At 35.6% G+C, this 18330-nt stretch overlaps 1 protein-coding gene across 2 annotated transcripts in view; it reads left to right on the top strand.

Annotated features, from left to right (window-relative positions):
* The first annotated feature begins 7149 nt into the window (after positions 1–7149).
* LOC128679315 (uncharacterized protein) overlaps positions 7150–18330 on the top strand; it is a 71382-nt gene continuing 60201 nt past the window's right edge. For both annotated transcript variants that reach the window (XM_053761453.1, XM_053761454.1), the window contains exon 1: positions 7150–7269. The gene's annotated coding sequence lies outside the window, so the exon portion shown is untranslated. The remainder of the gene's footprint in view (positions 7270–18330) is intronic.

An 18330-nucleotide genomic window follows, 5' to 3' on the forward strand; every position in this document is an offset into this window, starting at 1 on the left:
GCAGCACAGCTTGCAATGAACAGACGATAGAGATTAGTGAAAAAAAAAGCTAATAATTGAAGGAAAATTATTTTATTGGCCCTCATAACACAAATAAAGATTAACTCTTGACTTATTTGCTGTTTGTTCCTTATTTAATGTTAGGCGTAAATCCCCCAGTTATCTATCCCCCTATTGGTGGGATTGGAATACTACTGGCTGGTATAACAATAGCTTGATAAGCTCCATAAATCGATTTTCCAGAACCCGATTGCCTCTTTACTCTGTAAGAATCTTTACCTGTCAAAGTGGCTTCTTGTCGTTGTTCTTTTTCTTTATTACTGGCCATAAACAAGTTTTCCATTTCCGCAGTTTGAATATTTATAAATTGCGATAGTGTTTTATTATCTTTACAGTCTTTCAGAAGCATGTCATAATTTCAATAGACCCTCAAAATATGTGTTGTATAAATTGTTTTTTTAGGTCGTAACTACGATATGTATGTGTCAATAGTAATAGACAAATAAGAAACTTGAAGAGAGAGAGAAGAAGAAGGTCGAATGAAAATATTAAATAGAAGAAGACTAACAACAAGGTTTTATCACCAACTTTTATTTTCCCATCCCAGTTTCAGATCTAATAGTATTCGTTTTAATGCCATCTATGATGAGCAAAGTAATTTAACCTTCAACATTCGTTCATTTATGAAGCGGGTTAGGTACACACTATCGGCGAACTCGGACAGATGCCGACGTCATTGCAACATTCCCTAGTATCTATGAAAGCTGTGTGAAAGCGATTGTTAAATCATTATATTGTATTAATAAAACTAAAGGAGTACATTTGGAAGGAGTTCATTAATTGTGAATGCCAAACATATTCAAGATTTGTATATCTTGTTACTATTTAATATAATCTTGTTAACTCCACCGCCGTTTCGCTACTAATTTAATATTTACTATGGGCCGTAAATCCGTGCACACTATCCACGTAAGCACTAAGCCGGCTTGTAATCTTGCCCACGCCCCGACGCCATCTCGTAAAATCCGTATGCAAACTGCTAGTGTTGCACGAATATATGTATAGTTCTTCTTTGCGTGTCGAAGATCTTCAACGATTATATTTGATACTACCTTTTGCTTGTGACTTCGCCCCTGTGAATTTCTCTGCGAATCGTAATTTTCAAGTCATTGTAGAACTTTAAAAGTCAGGTTACAACAATCTGACTGTATAGACTATTGCCGGGATTTAAAATAAAGCAAGGATTGTGTGTAAGAAATATTAAACTATATTAGAAATCCATAAAAATACTAAATCAATAAGATACAAAATCCAACCAAAAACACAAATCAATAATCTTGACAATGAATAAAACTGACAATCGTATTTTATAAATAGGCCCAGAATTTTAGTGGTCAGTTTAAACGTCTTTTTATACACTGACATTTAAAACCAGCTCCACTCTATTCGCCGAACTCAGACACATACCGACTCAAATGCGCGAACATTGCGTAATTTGTATGAATGCTTTTATTTACCGCAATGAAAGATCTGCAATGTATAGTCAACAGCTCATCAACCTACCCAAATTCATTGCAAGCTCGCCGCTATTACCGCGCCATTAAGGTTCAGTTACAGCACAGTCAACAGCACATCAAGGTTACTTGATGTGCCGCCAAAGTTTAGGGCACTGTTTGTCAACAGTATGGAGCTGGAATAATGATTCTGAGATGAAGTGGAAACGCCTGAACTCCGACTTTCATGGATGAAATCCACCATGATTCGACGTACATTTCCGGGTGCATTTTTTTTTTGTTTTTTTTTTGGTTCGGGGTTTGGCAAACTTTTAGCCAGTAATGTACACCCGGATAATGGACATCACTAGTAAAACTGTTTATGTTGATATTTGCAAATGGCACCGGTGTTACGAGCTACGCTCGCGCACATTCATAAATCTTTTGTTTCAGCTCAAACATAAAACGGACACCTGTATTTTGAAGAGTAAAAGTTTTATAACACACGTTTCTAGTATCTACAATAAGTTTATTTTATTAAAAATGAAATAATTTTATACAGAAAAAACAAAATATCTTTATTACCCATAAAAACAACATCAGTATAAAATAATACAACAATATTAAACATATTGATTCATTTATTGCTAAGCAATCTCTTTTAAATAAGTATTCTTCTTCTTCATAGTCGTATTTCCTTATGGCTGAGGGTCGCGTCTTTTTTGGTACTATTAATGGAATGGTTTGCCATTGTCCTCTCCATTTCACACAACCAGTTTCCTCACTTTGTTTTCCTTTATCGGAAGCAAGAAGTCTATAAAAATGAGTAGGATTCGAACCTGGGACCTTTCGATCATTGCACCACCACCGTTTCAACCGCTATAACACCGCTTATTAAACATTAGTATGTTTAAAGGATCAGATATTTATTGCGTAAATGGTAGAAGGATAATCTCTAATTACGAGTGGTTCTAGTTTAGGAGCAAATCTAACTTGAAATTAATTGCGAGAGGTAAGTACTGGTTGATTCATAGTTTTGAAGCAGATGTTTAGTTAGCTTAGTTTAGGATACGAAGAGTGCTAAGTACACACAGCTCTAGTTTCGGTGGTTCAGAGAGCGTTTCGACAGCTGTGGCTGCGCTGTCATTACGATTCGTCCATTTTCTTGAAGAAGGAATAATTTCCAAAATCAATTATTCATATAATTGAAATTGCCACAGTGCAGATTAATTATTTTAAAGTCAGATAAGAAAAAAACTAATTCTAACTTTGTTATAATTTGCAAAAATGTAATGAAAATTCGGCCGCAGCCAGCAGTTGAAGCGTTCTGAGAAACATCCTCTAGGGAGGTTAAGTTTTTCGGATTTCGTATACAAAGGAACAAGGTCGACAAGGAACCTTATTGAAGCTCGGAACAATCAAACAATTGTTCAAACTCCCGACCACGGATGTAGGAGACTTACAAGTTTATCGTGTCTGTGTATCTTTATGTCTGTCCGTGTCATCTATAAATATATAGTGATAGATTTTGAACTAGTTTATTTTATTTAAAAGAGAATTTAAACGAGAGTGTTCTTAGCGATGTTTGGAAAATGTGTGTTCAGAAGTTTGGAAATCGTCAGCACTTTTCTAACGGATGAGAGAATGTAACAACTTCGGAGTCTCGGGGTTTCTTAAATTTGTATTCTATATTTTATTAGCCTAGTTTTCTATTGGACACAATTGCCACAATTCACAAAACTAAAAACGGTAGCCACCAAAATCCGTACAGTAAAATTATATTATGGAAAACTATAAAAGTTTCAAATAAAAATCCTTTATTACTAGATAATGTGGAGCCTAATGTGTGTAGATTACTTTTTAGTTTACTACACATTAAAGGAATTGACATAAATGGTGGCGTAATGAGTAGTGAATGGGAATTCAGGTATAATCTCCTAAATATAATGATCTGCAATCCATTAACATATTAATATAATATTTACTTTGAATGTATTATATTAATACACATCTCTTAGTCTTACCATACTGAAACACGTTAGACTTATATAACCCCCTCCTTCTGTCGTTGGGGGTTAAAACTAAACGTGTTAATGTATTCTACAAATGACAATCCGACGTACTATACCGCCATTAAAGTATTCCTCAAGTTTGATTAATAAAGTTGTAGCATTCTCACTTGCGAGTTTGTGTGTTAAGATTGCAAGGGTAGTCTGATATAATTATTACGTTTATAATGATTTTGAAGCGGATGATAGTCGGTTTTTGATCTTAGTTTAATAGTATACTATTAGTTACATAGAGATAGTTTAGTAATATTAATATTTTTGTTACGTTTTCACGCTATTTGGTAAAAGTACCTGGTTGGTAAAAAGGGCTGTTCGCATGGAAAAAGCTAGTTAGAGCAAGTTAGTAAAGCTAGATAAGTTTGTATTAGAGATCCCCCATGAGGCTGACATGGTCACACAAAGTGCGCTGAAGCCTTGTCAAAAAATTAGAGAAAAAAAAAATATGATAAAATTAGCATTCCCTAGGACTGTTGGGGTGGAGGGAGGCGGCCGGGATTTTTTTACACTGACCCCAAGCTTTTCAATATCACAGCTTCTTTTTTGAGGTGAAAATGTCGATTTGTATATCCATTCTTTTGCGTTTACACCGAGCTCCGAGCATTCACTAAAAACACTTCGGTGTTGTTAGGATCTTACTGTTTAACTCCAAAGACGATTGCTGTATAAAATTATTTTATTTTTATATATTTGGGATACACACGACAGACTTCGTAGCCGAAAAATTTCAGAGTGACATCCTTGTAAAAATTAAAAAATAATAAATCTACTTTGTGTTGCCAGCCACAGGTGTCCCTTGGCGTCACAGCTCCTAATGCAACCAGAACAGTGCTATGATAAGAGAGAGAACACAAGCTATCAATTATATAATCATGGAAGTCGTATCTTTTGTCGTCATAGCAGTACAATGCCAGACAATGGACGGACGGACGGACATTCGCCGCCACGCAAATTGGCTCCACTCATACATATTAAATGACACCGTCTGCGTCGGAATAAATAGGGTTGCCATATCTGAGAATTCATATTATTATTCAGCAAAGATGGTTAATGATCCTTTTCGTTTCTCATACCTAAAAATATGTTTGTTTGATTCAAACTAACGTAATAGAGTGGGTTGCTCCAGTCAACTTTGACATTGACGCAAATTACACCATTCATAACATATACATCGTACATATTAAACAAAATGACTGCGGCGCGCAGTTCAAAGTTAACGTCAAAGTTCGCTAGCAAATTCACCCGTAATAATCCATTGTTATCCAAAGTAGACGGGTATACGAAATTTTAGCACAATCAGTTGGTGATATCTTATTCAAAATTGAATTACAAGAGTTTACCATAAAAGGATATATAGTTACTTTCTCACATATATTGTAAATGAAATAAAAGCTTGTAAAATAAAAAAGAAATACAGATTATATAAAGATTTAAAAACAAAAGACACCCATACATACCATTACAATATAAGCATACCCCTGGTGTTGCAGGCGCCTTTAGGCTACGGTAACCACCTTCCCATCATCAGGGTTCCATCTGGTTGTGGTCACCCCGGCGTATGCTTGCTCAGTAGTATAAAAAAGTCTAGGCACGCTTATAGAGAACTACATAACCTCAAAAACAAATTCCTTCATGGAACAACTTATTTTTAAAGTAAACTGTCGTAATATATAGGTATAAACCATAGATAAAATGAATATGTTTATTTTATCTATGGTATAAGCTATCAAATGTTTAAGAGACTATATAAGTAGTTTGAATTTAGTGCACCATTTTATTATCAACTAGATGTTTCCCGGGGCTTCGCTTCTGTGAAAATTTTGAGATAAAATACCTTCACCTTTCTAATGGTGTAAGAATTTTTAAAATCGGTTCGGTAGTTACGGAGATTACCCGCCTCAAACACACAAACTGATGCTTACCTATTTATAATAATAGTATAGATCTATGATTTCTATTGGTGGGTGGTTTCTGGTGGTGGGACGCCCGCCTGAGAACTGATAGGTCTCAGGATCGAATCCTACTGCCACATGAGTTTGTATATCAATCTGACTCATGTATCCTCGTCATACAGTATTTTTATAGATCCCTTGCATCCGATAAAGGAAAATATCGCGAGGAAACTTGCACACTGGTTGACAGTAAATTCTCTAGTGTGTATGCGGCTACTTGCCAATAGATGTCGGTAGGTAGTCGTAAAAGTCATGTCAGATGTCTTTAGGCGGCATGAATAAAATCTGACAACAGCATTAACACATTCCAAAAGAAAAAAATTATATGAATAAATAAATATATTATGACAAATCACACAAGTTCGAGACTTGTGTTATTGGATACTAACTCAACGCTATTATATATAGTTAAATATCCAAGACAGGGCCAATCAGGAAAAGATCATTATCCATCTTGACCCGAACGGGGATCGAAACCGGGACCTCTCGGTTCAGAGGCAAGCACTCGGTCGTCAGGTCAGGTATATACATACTCGTATATATAATATGTATTATGAATGTTAGAATATACCTGCATGAACTAATTTTACATACTTTACTAAGCTTCTTTGTTTCGTAGCACCGTAGCCTACGGCGTAGCGTCGTAGAATGGCTACGAAAATGTTGCTACGAACAAACTTACCTGTATTATATTCGTGTAAAACAAATAGCTGGCAACCCTAACAGAATTGTATGTAACACCTGCTCGATGTACACTTAGCATATTCAGGATTCGAAGCGTCTCCTCTTTAAACGACCGCCGCTAAATAAGTAATGCTCACGATCCCGGCGCGTGATAAATTTTACCTTTAGACTTTATGTTTTTAACCTAAAAATTAACGAAGCAAAAACTGATTCGGAAGACTTATGCGACTTTGAAGTTGCCTGCATCCCCTCATCTGCTAGAAAAGATCTAAAGGTTTCCAAACGGCTGAACACAAATTTTCCAAATAGAGCTAAGAACATTCTACAATCCTATATTTCAAATAAAAACAAGTAGATGAATATCGGTTCAGCCATTTGGCTGCTACTATGCCACGGATAGACATACAGATATACAGCTTCTTCTTAGTTTAATTTCAGGTAAGTATATTATTTTGGATGCATCCTTATCCTTTTTTACATCCTTACATCTTAGTAAACAGTCCTCTGCCTCGTCTGGCCGTCTGCTCGCCATATGGTTCTCACCAATAGATAATGTGATTCCTGAGCAAGATTTAGGTGTATAATTCATTGCGTTATTACCCGAACGAAGCCGGGTCGGGCCACTAGTTTCTAGATATAGAAAGTAAGCAAATAGATATAAGAATTGAAAGGAGTTGTGAAAGTTGATTAAAATAAATTAGCAGATTTTCGAGAGTATCTATTTTATTTTAAAGTGTAAAAAAATTGTGACCGATGATCTCATTCCAAAACGATACCAATTTACGCCTATACAAGTATCATATATTACACAAAATGTTTCATCAAAGATCAAAACGAAACTTGGACCTGAAATTAGGCGAATAACCGCTATATTGCCATAAAAAGGGTGTTGCAATTCAGAAGGGATGCACAATGGGGAGGCTTCATCCCTCTGTATTTCCCACCGTCAGTCTAAGGCCGAACGCGCGTGCGGCCGGTCGCTCCTCCCGCCATTTTGCACCGGAAAGTTGGTACCACATAAATTTCAAATCCGTGTTCTTTTTTAAGCCGAAGAATAGCTCGCGTACAGCCAAGGTATGTACCTACACTTTCAAATATGGGTAGGCGTTTTACAGCCAAAGTTTGACAGTTAATTCGCCGCTGGGGGCGTTATTAAAAAAGTTGTATTCCTATGGGTTTTTAAAATGCTATCTAGGAACATTTTAAATGTTACGGCCGGCATGACTCGTGACTTTATCGGGGTTGATGCGCATTTAATATTCACTTAGTGGAGTGGCCGTTGTAATTTCTGTCATTTCTGAGTGGGGTCCCTGACGCGTCCGCCATTGGCAGCCACTAAGAGTTTCAAATCATAGAACTGTTTGAAGTTTGGGACGGAGGACTTTCTGATTGGATGGTTTTTCGGAATTTAATCTGATTATTTGAGCAACCGATCGTATTGGATTATTTTTAAATTCCCTAATTCAAAAGCGGAAAATTTTATCAGATTTATAAAAAAAGAATACTTACTCAATATTTCTTTTATAACTTAAGATGTTCTTTAAATAATTATTAATGTTATTTATTGTTATATACTTTGTATACATGTTTTAATGTCTACTAAATATAACACTCTTGTTACACGACGCGAAGTATGATGTTACATTATATTCATGAATGTACTTAACATTAATTAATTTTGGACATATTTCTGCGAATACGTTGCTAGGCAGAACATAGTTACCATAATGTAGAAGGGGATTAAATTTGCACTCCCGACCATACTAATAATATAAATGCAAAAGTCTATCTGTCCGTGACGCTTTCATAGCTGTGGACCGATTGCGATGAAATTTATAACATATATTTATTTACTTTATTTTTTATTCAAAAAAACACAACAGATAACAAACACATACAGACACAACAATATATAGTTAGAAGAACAATTGCTACCCTAAACGTATTTACACAGCATGATAAACATACAACATAGGACGACGGGAACCACGAGCATACGTTGTTTGTTAGCCGTATTCAATAAAGCAAAAAACAATTTCAATAATCTCTCCCACCTGACCTTTAATTTTGTAATGGCTTCCTCGGAAGACCAACGTTGTGGCTCTCACCGCAACATTATGCTGAGAGGAGGCATTTTCGTAGATTTCTATCTTCACCGGAAGCAAGTGGCGGTCTATTAAAACTACTATATATGAGTCAGATCGGTATACTCATGTGACACGAGTAGGATTCGAACCTGGGACCTTTCGATCCACAGGCGGGGGTCTTAACCATTACACCACCACCGCTACTACTTAAGAACATGATAATATTGTTAACAACAACTGTATGCAGGTATGACGTCACAGTGAACCTTGTCAGTACAAACTCATTATACCATCATCTCGATGCTCTTATTTGCCACTTGCCCGCGAACTCTTGGCCCCCACTGAACTGTAAATACATGATATATACTTATATATACTTTAAATCTCAGGTTAAGACATATTATTTATCTCTGTAATTAGCTGTTTCTGTATTTCCATTCTCTCCTGCAGTCTTTATATCTTCGTAATTCATAATTATGTACGATATAAGTATTTATTTATGTAATGTATGTATGTAAATTTATAGTATTAACATTTATGTAGGTTTATGATATTTATTTTTAATTATATTTATATATTAAGTCTATTTTTACAATTGTCAGTTTAATCCGACCCGCATTTCTGTATTTCCTCGTCTAGCAATTTCCCAAAAGGTTGCCTGGAAGAATTTGTTTACAGTGATAAGGCCGCCTTTTGCACAATGTATCTATACCATAATGTCGTACTGTACTGTACTGTACTGTACTGTACTGTACTGTACTGTACTGTACTGCACTGCACTGCACTGCACTGCACTGCACTGCACTGCACTGCACTGCACTGCACTGCACTGCACTGCACTGCACTGCACTGCACTGCACTGCACTGTAAGCATTATAAGTACTACGTAATAATTTTAAGACGATTTTATCTTTACTGTACTGTACTGTACTGTATTTTTTATAAGCATTACAGTACAGTACAGTACTGTACTGTATTATATATAAACGTTATATCATTGTACACTTAGTTGGCAAATTAATGAATATGGACTTTTGGTTTTATATATATTTCTTTTATCTATGCTTCTGATATATGCAATGTTTAGACTCCAAAACACTGATAATTTGTCAGCCGCCTTTTAATACATTCATTATATATTAATTAATTTTACTTTATTAATTCATTAATTTTAACATCAATTTATATATTTGTACTCATGTTATTGGCAAATACTTACTTTCTTCACTAGCTACGCCCCGGGGCTTCGCTCCCGTGGGAATTTCGAGATAAAAAGTAGCCTATGTATTATTCTATGTTATACTCTACCCGTGTATCAAATTTCATAACAATCGGTTTAGTAGATTTTGCGTGAAAGAGTAACAAACATACATACACACATCCTCACAAACTTTCTCATTTATGATACTAATAGGATTGTTCTGAGAGTTTAATTCAGATATTGTTAAAGAGCATCGACACGCAAAGAACAAAAATACATATATTTACATTAAAAATCTATGTAATAATAGCTTTTTAATGTAATTATATATGCCCCTGTGAGTCCGGACCCGTGCTTCACCTAGGTGAAGGTGAAGGTGAAGCACGGGGACTTATAAGGTCCCGTGCTCAACTAATGACAAGTGCAGTCAAGCGTTTTGTAGCAGAAGTCTTCAACCGATAAGCTGAAATTTTTTACAAACATTTTTATATGGATGACAGTGTATTTTCATTTTCATGATATGCATGACCTGATTGTGCATCCAGAAACCGCTCCAGTTTCGGGAACTTCTCAAGTGGACACGGACATGATGTCACACGTTGAGCACAATCTTTTATTGCTGTCAGAGATCTTCTCTCTGACAACAATAAAAGCTTGTGTCAAATGTGTCATTTTTGTAAAAAAAAAAGAAACAGACTTATTTTGCTTCTTCTACCTTGGTACTTAAAGAGAAAGTAGTTTTCTTCTTGACGGTTTTGAATAAACAACTGGTTACATACCAGATTTTGCCATAATCTTATACTATGTCGTTCTTATGTGTCTTTATAACACAAATCCAGCAGAGCATAGCTCAAAGCTGCTTTTATTCTGTTTATTTATTTATTTATTTGAAGATTCAATCGTCTTAAACACTTATTTATCTAATGAATAAAATTAATTATTCAGTTTAAGTAATTTTACAAACAATAACAATTAAAGGTGTCCCTTGACATTTCTTGAGAAATTTGTAGGCACCTGTTTATTCTGTTTACAATTAAAATGATCATTATGCCGATAATAAATGGGAATGGTGTCGGAAAATAAGACAGAAAGACAATAGACTTGTCTTATACTATCCCTAGGGATTAGGGATAAGAAGTACCTCTTACTAGCCTCTTCAGCTCGGTCCTGAAGCGTTTGGGACATCGATACATTCGTACCTAAGTCCGAATCGCCCATGTAATATATCTGATTGCTTCATTGGGATTAGATTACGGTTTAATCACCCGAGAACTTTTTGGCATTGTATTATTTTGAAAGAATTAACTAGAACGCCTACCACGAAACATACAAACACGTAACACGTTACTAACTTCCACCTGTTGTCTCTTTATCCAATATCGTTTACACATCGTGTAAAAAAAGAAAGAATGTATGGACGCAATGACATGCTATGTTTTATGTTTCATTGTAAAACTCTATGTTTAATATTAATCCTGTAAAAATAGATTTTATTCCTTCGTAGTACTAAAATATCATTGTAAATAATTCATTGGTCCATTCGGATCTGTCTAAACACAGCGGTCCCAATCAACCTATTCGGATACCGACTGCGCTGTGATCCCAAACGCCTAAAGACCCCTCCAGTTGTTTTAACCAGTCACTCTAGGTGTGCGACTGAGCGGTACACGAACTATGCGACGCTGTGCGTGTCCAAGTTTATGACAAGATAGACCTCAAATCAAAATACATCTGATATTACGCATCGCGTAGTGATGCGCTGTCGTCTTTCAACTGGGGCACCCAGCAAAGCGCTATGTAGGAGTATTTATGTAACTCAAATATATAGATACTTTAATATATATATATATATATATATATATATATATATATATATATATATATATATATATATATATAGGTACTTAAAGTTTGTGAGCATGTATGTTATGTATGTATGTTTGTTACTCTTTCACGCAAAATCTACTGGACAGATTGTTATGAAATTTGGACACGGGTAGAATATAAACTTGGAATAACACACTTGGTATGGTACTTTTTATCCCGAAATTCCCACGGGAACTAAGCCCTAGCTAAACGCGGCTAGTAGGCTTTATAATGTAACGGTGTGGTCACACCATAACCTCCCGTGGATATCGTACGAGGCGACTATCTAACGAAAAACAGCTTCAACAATTGATAGACGATTGATAACTGCATTTTCTTAGACTTGTTGCTATCGGGGTTGTGAAGCCGCGAAGGACCGAGGTCGGCGTTAAAAAACCTTACAATTTTAAAGATTCGGCTGTGATTTTACAACCGACTTTACTCCTTGAGAATGCTATTGCAGCATATCTGCTGCCTAGGCTGTGGTCCCTTAGTCGCCTCGTACGATATCCACGGGATATAGGTCCTATTCCAGGGCGGAACCACACACCACTTATATACTTTGTGTGCTTTCTAAAGGTTTAATAAAGAACTCGAAATCCTTTTAAAACCGCTGGAAAAATATTTTCCCAGTCCGCCATTAAGGAACCATTGTTAAAGTAATAGAATAACATAAGTAGGGATAGAGTTTAAGCGTGTGGTTCTGCCCTAGAATAGGACGACTTCGTATCCTCCCGTGGATGTCGTACGAGGCGACCAAGGTACGCATAGCCTTAACAGCTGAAAGGTAACAATAACATCTCCAAAGAGGGTTGACGTCAGTAACCTTTAATGGCAAATTATTTACGCGAATTCTGGCCATTGGGGCGTCATCACGGTTTTCTTAGTCTTCACTATTACACATCGTACATATGTACGATGTGAGGATATAACCTCAACGATACTATATTTTATAACATTGGCATACATATATAGATAAAAATGCAAGACCCAATCAAAAAAGATCATTTTCCATCATGACCTGGGATCGAACCCGGGACCTCTCGGTTCAGAGGCAAGCACTTTACCACTTCCCCACCGAGGTCGTCAATAGATAGTTTTAGAAAATATATCTCTAGAATCTTAGATAGGGCTAACTGCGGTTAAGAGCGCCTGTAATCAAAAGGCTCCAGGTTCGAATTCTACAGCCACATGAGTTTGTATATGAGTGGACTCATGATATAGTTCTCATCAACCACCATTTGCTTCAACAAAGGTGAAGGAAAACGTCGCGAGGAAACCTGCACACTGGTTGATAGTTTATGTTTACTAGTGTGTATGCGATTGCTTGCCATTAGACGCAGTAGGTAGTATAAAAGTAATGTCAGATGTCTTTAAGCGACTTCAATTAATTCTGATACCAGTGTTAGTAATTAACACACTCGAAATGAAAGTTTAGCCGATCACATTAGGCAGATCTAGCAGTTATTTTCATCAGTCATATTATATGTTTTTATCAGAAATTGGTCTATCACACCTCGTTAATCGTTTAAAAATGTATCGACGTGCATTATTAAGTCCTCAACTGACAAACTATCCCCCAGATAACTCCCGGATAAGTTCCAGGCAAGCTCTGAATTTTAGATCAGTCTCCTTGGTTTTATTATCTGAGGAGGTAGTGAAGGTTTTCAAATCACTTTTCACCGTAGACAAACAATGCTATTGACCCCGTCAAATTTTCCATTTCGGTCATATAAGAAAGAATATGTGCGTATTAGGAATACATGAGAAAAAACGAGACAGGTTGCTGACATCTCTGTCCCTCATCACGTGCCCGGCCTGATTGTATTTGTGTTTTAATTTTTAATTTATCTTTTACATATTATATATATATTGTGTATATAATATAATACACATCTATATATATAATTATGTTTATACTTTTGCAACCAATTAACAATTCATAAGTAGTTTACTTGGTCACTATCGATTCCTTTCGCAGTGAGACGCGGCCAACCAATTACGTTACGGTGAGGATGTCGCCACGTCACAATGGCATACCGTGATTGGTTGACTGAAACTCGCTGGCAAATGATTCGATAATGAAAAGTGAATTCCACCTGGCACCGTGTAGAAACCCAACGTGAAATGGGTTGAGGGATGGATTAATATATATATATATATATATATATATATATATATATATATATATATAGATATAGATTAGAAGAACAATGAGGGAAAAGTGAACTGCAAACCCGCACTACGACCTCGGTTCCAACTCTCCGATAACTTGGAGATCCGATAAGTTTATATAGAATTAAGATGACGAGAATCAATACAGTCTACACTGAAGAGGCTGAGTTCGAAAAGTTCCAGGTTCGAATGCTACTCGTGCCACAAATTCAATTATTGAATTTCTTTTTACATTGCACAGTAGGATGTGAATAATTTAGCAACTACGAATAGTATGAAGGATGATATATATGATGTCGCAAATCACAAATTTAAAAATGAGATAGTTGTAACGGGCAAATGGATTGATTACGATTTACAATATGAAGTTATCCACAAAATTGTTTATGTCAATTTTCCAATTTTTATTTGTATGAAAATTACAATTAACAATTTTAAATTCAATCTTTGTCGTATATCCACTATACATGAGTCAGGTTTACTGATACAAATATATAGTTTTTATAGACCTTTCACACACACCTTAGATTGACACAGACCTTATACACTTCAAGGCGTCGTCGTAGCGGAGAATGCAAACCAGGGGCAAATTCAGACTAAGAGGATTTTAATATATTTTATTTTTGTTGGTTTCAATTAATGTTTTAAAAGAAATATTCACTTTTACTATTCTATATTAATAAGTATTCTGAAAAGGATTTGATGCAAGTTCATGTGTAAAGAATAAACTGATATCAACCGATTTCCAATTTTTTTTTCCCAATCCAAAAGGAGTTCAAAAAGGCCATTCAATGAACGGGCATGTAAAGAAAAGTATTTTTATACCAATTTTCCTACGGGAGCGAAGACTCGCCACGTAGCTACTTTCACAATAATTGGGGTCCAGTGTTTAACCTTTGTATTTGTGATATCATAAATTGACAAGAGCCTACAAATAAAACAAAAACGGGCAACATTGGAAGCACGAACGCATAATAAAGTGATCACAGAATTATTACCGGAATAGGTATAAATTTCCTATTTTTTTTTTACAAATTTTCATTCTTGACGTCAATATTTTTTTTGTATTGTCGCTTTTTGGATTCAAATTTATGAAGTCAGTCTTTGGAGGAGCTCGATGGCGCAGTGATTAGCGCACTTGATCTGTGATAATGGGTGGGTGGTCAAAAATTTGTTATTTTGATCTCCTCCGTGCTTTGATTGTATTGTAGTGTCCCACGTGGAGGGTCATATCATGTCATTATCCATCATAAAGAAGGCCTGTGCCCCAGCAGTGGATTCATTTAAATGGCTGTTTATAATCGAGTTAAACATCAGTACTCTCTATATTTTTGGTAGAAGTTTTGAGCCCATAAATCAATACAGTTGGACATATTCGTTCTCAAAGATATCAGATCTCGCTCTCTGGACGCGCGTTACGTATGATATTGATCTATGTATATACAAGGTGTTTGGTCAATGGTATATAAAGCCGTGACAAGCTCATACCCCGAGGGTCATATAAGTTGTATGGTGAAAAAAAAAATTATATCTTGTAATATTTTTTTTACAGTTAGTGACATCCCTAATTCAAGAAAAGGACAGCAATTCATGGTGTATTACCGTCCTACTTGACACCACCCACCCGCAAAGCGTCCGTTAAAACTCCTTTTAAGTTCTAGTCTCCTAGTACAATTCAAATCTTGCGCCTCAAAATGTTTCAAAAACATACCTAATTTTCCTTTGAATACGCCGCCTTTGATGAAGCCGGTCTGATATTATCTTGTTATATCGATATTATTTGATTCCAGTCCCCAAGGAATTATTTTTCGAGAGAGGACGATTCTTGTTCACTGACGCCACCGTCACATGTTTATCAATTGCTTTTATTAATTTAAGCGAAAAATAAAAAATATACTTAGGTATCTATAGGTATAATTTTCAACAAATCAATATGGTCATAGTTGACTAAACCTTGGCCACCGTTTTCGATTTAGTCAATTGTGACTACATTTGTGTATGATACTTTGTATTATAATTATCTAAAAAAAACTAACTAACTTATCTAAGGCATAGGCTACACACACACCTGCCGCAGGGGCAACCTAGGGTCTAAAGAAAGGAATTGCACGTATTTAATAGAAAACGAAGGTCCTCCTACATCTCTTTCTTTTAAATACTTGCATCCCTTTCTGTAGTCCCTTAGATCGGAGCATGTGTAGTGTAGCCGGTTTAATACTACAATTATTTAGTGTGCCATAATGTGTTAAACATGTGCACGGCTATGTTAATCACATACATTTTATTTACTGTCAAAATTTAAGATAAATCTTGTTTACATATATAGTTTGTTAGGTAAATATTATTATAACTAGCTATGAGAAAGAGCGGAGCTTCCTGGCACAAGCACACTTTGCTTAAAAGGAAGTTTCCCACAACGCATTCAAATGTAAAATTAATGTTTACCCAATAATCATGATGATGGCATAAAGTGTGCAAAATAATAGCGCCTTAAAAGCGATAATATAAAAAAATACCACAGTAACATTACAATAACCAGATAAATATAATAATTTCATTAGATAAAAATATAGTTTTCGATCGTACAAAATGTAGGTATAGTCACAAGTTCTGACTGCCACCGTTTGGCTTTTAGTAAATTGTAGCAAATGTGTTCAAATGTCTTCAAAATTTCACTTTCTAATAATTATCTAGTAAAAAATGCCATGACGCCGCAAGCTTTGACCCAGTCTTAAATTGAAGTCGAAAATTGAATCGTTTAGTTTCTAGAGGCTTAAGTAAATAGAAGTTTTAAATTTCTTTGAGAAATCATAACGGAATATAACCAAGGATTAGTTTTGTTAAATTAATAAAAATTTAAACATTTTTCACACACAAAAGTGAAATTCCCAATAACTTGAATGAACAAAAGCTGAGGTAATGAAGTGTAAATAATGAGTGAATTCTTAAAGAACTTTGTAGATGGAAGTGGCGTACCTAGAGCAGGGCAGAGCCTGGGCAGGTAGTAAAAGGGGGCGACATATATTTAAGACGTTCACACAAATTTGTCGAAAGATCAAAATTGTGTATTACTCTTGATTAATATTCAATATTTATAACTTATTTAATTTATTAAACTACCCATGTCTTTTTTTAGTATTTTGTAGATTGGCGGCGTAATTTAATTTTATGGCAAAGGTCGCTTTTGGACGCAGGGAGCCTCTCCTTTTGAAATATTTAGGTAAGTTAAATGTGAATATGCCTACAAAAGCGAACTCCTAGAGCCTCCTAAAATCATAACAATGACTGCTGAGACTGCTCATTAAAAATGTTTTAATTGGGTGTCGCCGATAGTGACGCCCCAAAAGTGCGCACCAAGGGAAGTTCCTTTATAATATAGTCTAGGGCCGGCACAGCCTGAACAGGCGAAAAGTACCAGAATTTTTATTTTATAAAATATATATTGGTGCATTGTCGGCAACTTCTTTGTGAGTGTTTACTTTGAAAACATTGTTGCGTCACGCCCGTCCCTTTCGGGGAAAAGATGGTTTGAAATAATTCCAGTCGGTTTTCTTTGGCAAATATTTTCGTTAAATATTCGGATTATTTTGATACGAGACTTGCGTTCCTATATTACTGGCTTTATATACACTGGCTTTTGCCCGCGGCTTCGCAGCAGGATCGGGAGCAGTTATTTTTCCGGGATAAATGATACCCCATGTCCTTCTCCATACTTCCAACTATATGTATGGAAAGTTTAAAGCACATTGATTGAGCAGATAGAGCGTGGAGAGATAACAAACAATCAAACTTGCTTTTGCATTTATAATATTAGTTAGAATTTACTTACATATTTACATTTGTTTAAGTGTAAAAAAGATTTGAGTCTCCACGTACATAGAAATATTTTTTGCAAGTGGCAATACAAGAAATTTCCAGTACATTTGAACCTCACCCCCATATGTGGCGAACGCAAATGGACTGACAAATTGTTATCCTGAATATATGATAATGTTCAACCTTAGGCCGCTCGTTATGGAAACGATAATCTCTTTTTGTCGACTTCAAAGAATTAGTATCATTCTTCTGTAACCACTGAGAATTACAGACTAGACTAGAAATTATTATAACGAATAAATGCACCCATGGAATTAGCAGGCACTATCAAATTTGACGTTGATTTGAACCGGCGGCGCGCTGTTGACGTTTAGACAAAATGGCGTAATCCGTTTTTCAGCGCGCGTTTAATTTTACGCCAAGTTGATGTTGCATCTCATCCTGTGCTGTTAGTTTAGACAGTATAGATAGATAGTATTCTACCGGTGTACCAAATTTCATAAGAAAGACTAACAAACATAACTACACACATACAAATTTTCGCATTTATAATATTAGTAGGGTAGCATCGTATGAAATCTTTTAACATTAAAATCAATGGTTAGTAACACAGATGATGTATAACATAATAATGCATTGTCATTCAAACTAAATTTTTAGCTCAATTAAACTCGATCGAGGTGAAAGTTTCATATTCAAAATTATGTTGCGAATTTCCACCTGTACAAACATAATTCCTTCATACAAACATTGCAAGTTAACAGCTTTCGTGGAGTCAAAATAGAAGTTTAAATAAATAAAATAAATAAATGTATTAGGACAAATCACACAGATTGAGCTAGCCCCAAAGTAAGTTCGAGACTTGTGTTATGGGATACTAACTCAACGATACTATATTTTATATCAAATACATATATAGATAAACATCCAAGACCCGGATCAGTCAGAAAAATATTATTTTCCATCATGACCCGACCGGGGATCGAACCC

The sequence above is a fragment of the Plodia interpunctella genome, chromosome 21 (assembly GCF_027563975.2).
Source record: "Plodia interpunctella isolate USDA-ARS_2022_Savannah chromosome 21, ilPloInte3.2, whole genome shotgun sequence".
Classification (NCBI taxonomy): domain Eukaryota; kingdom Metazoa; phylum Arthropoda; class Insecta; order Lepidoptera; family Pyralidae; genus Plodia; species Plodia interpunctella.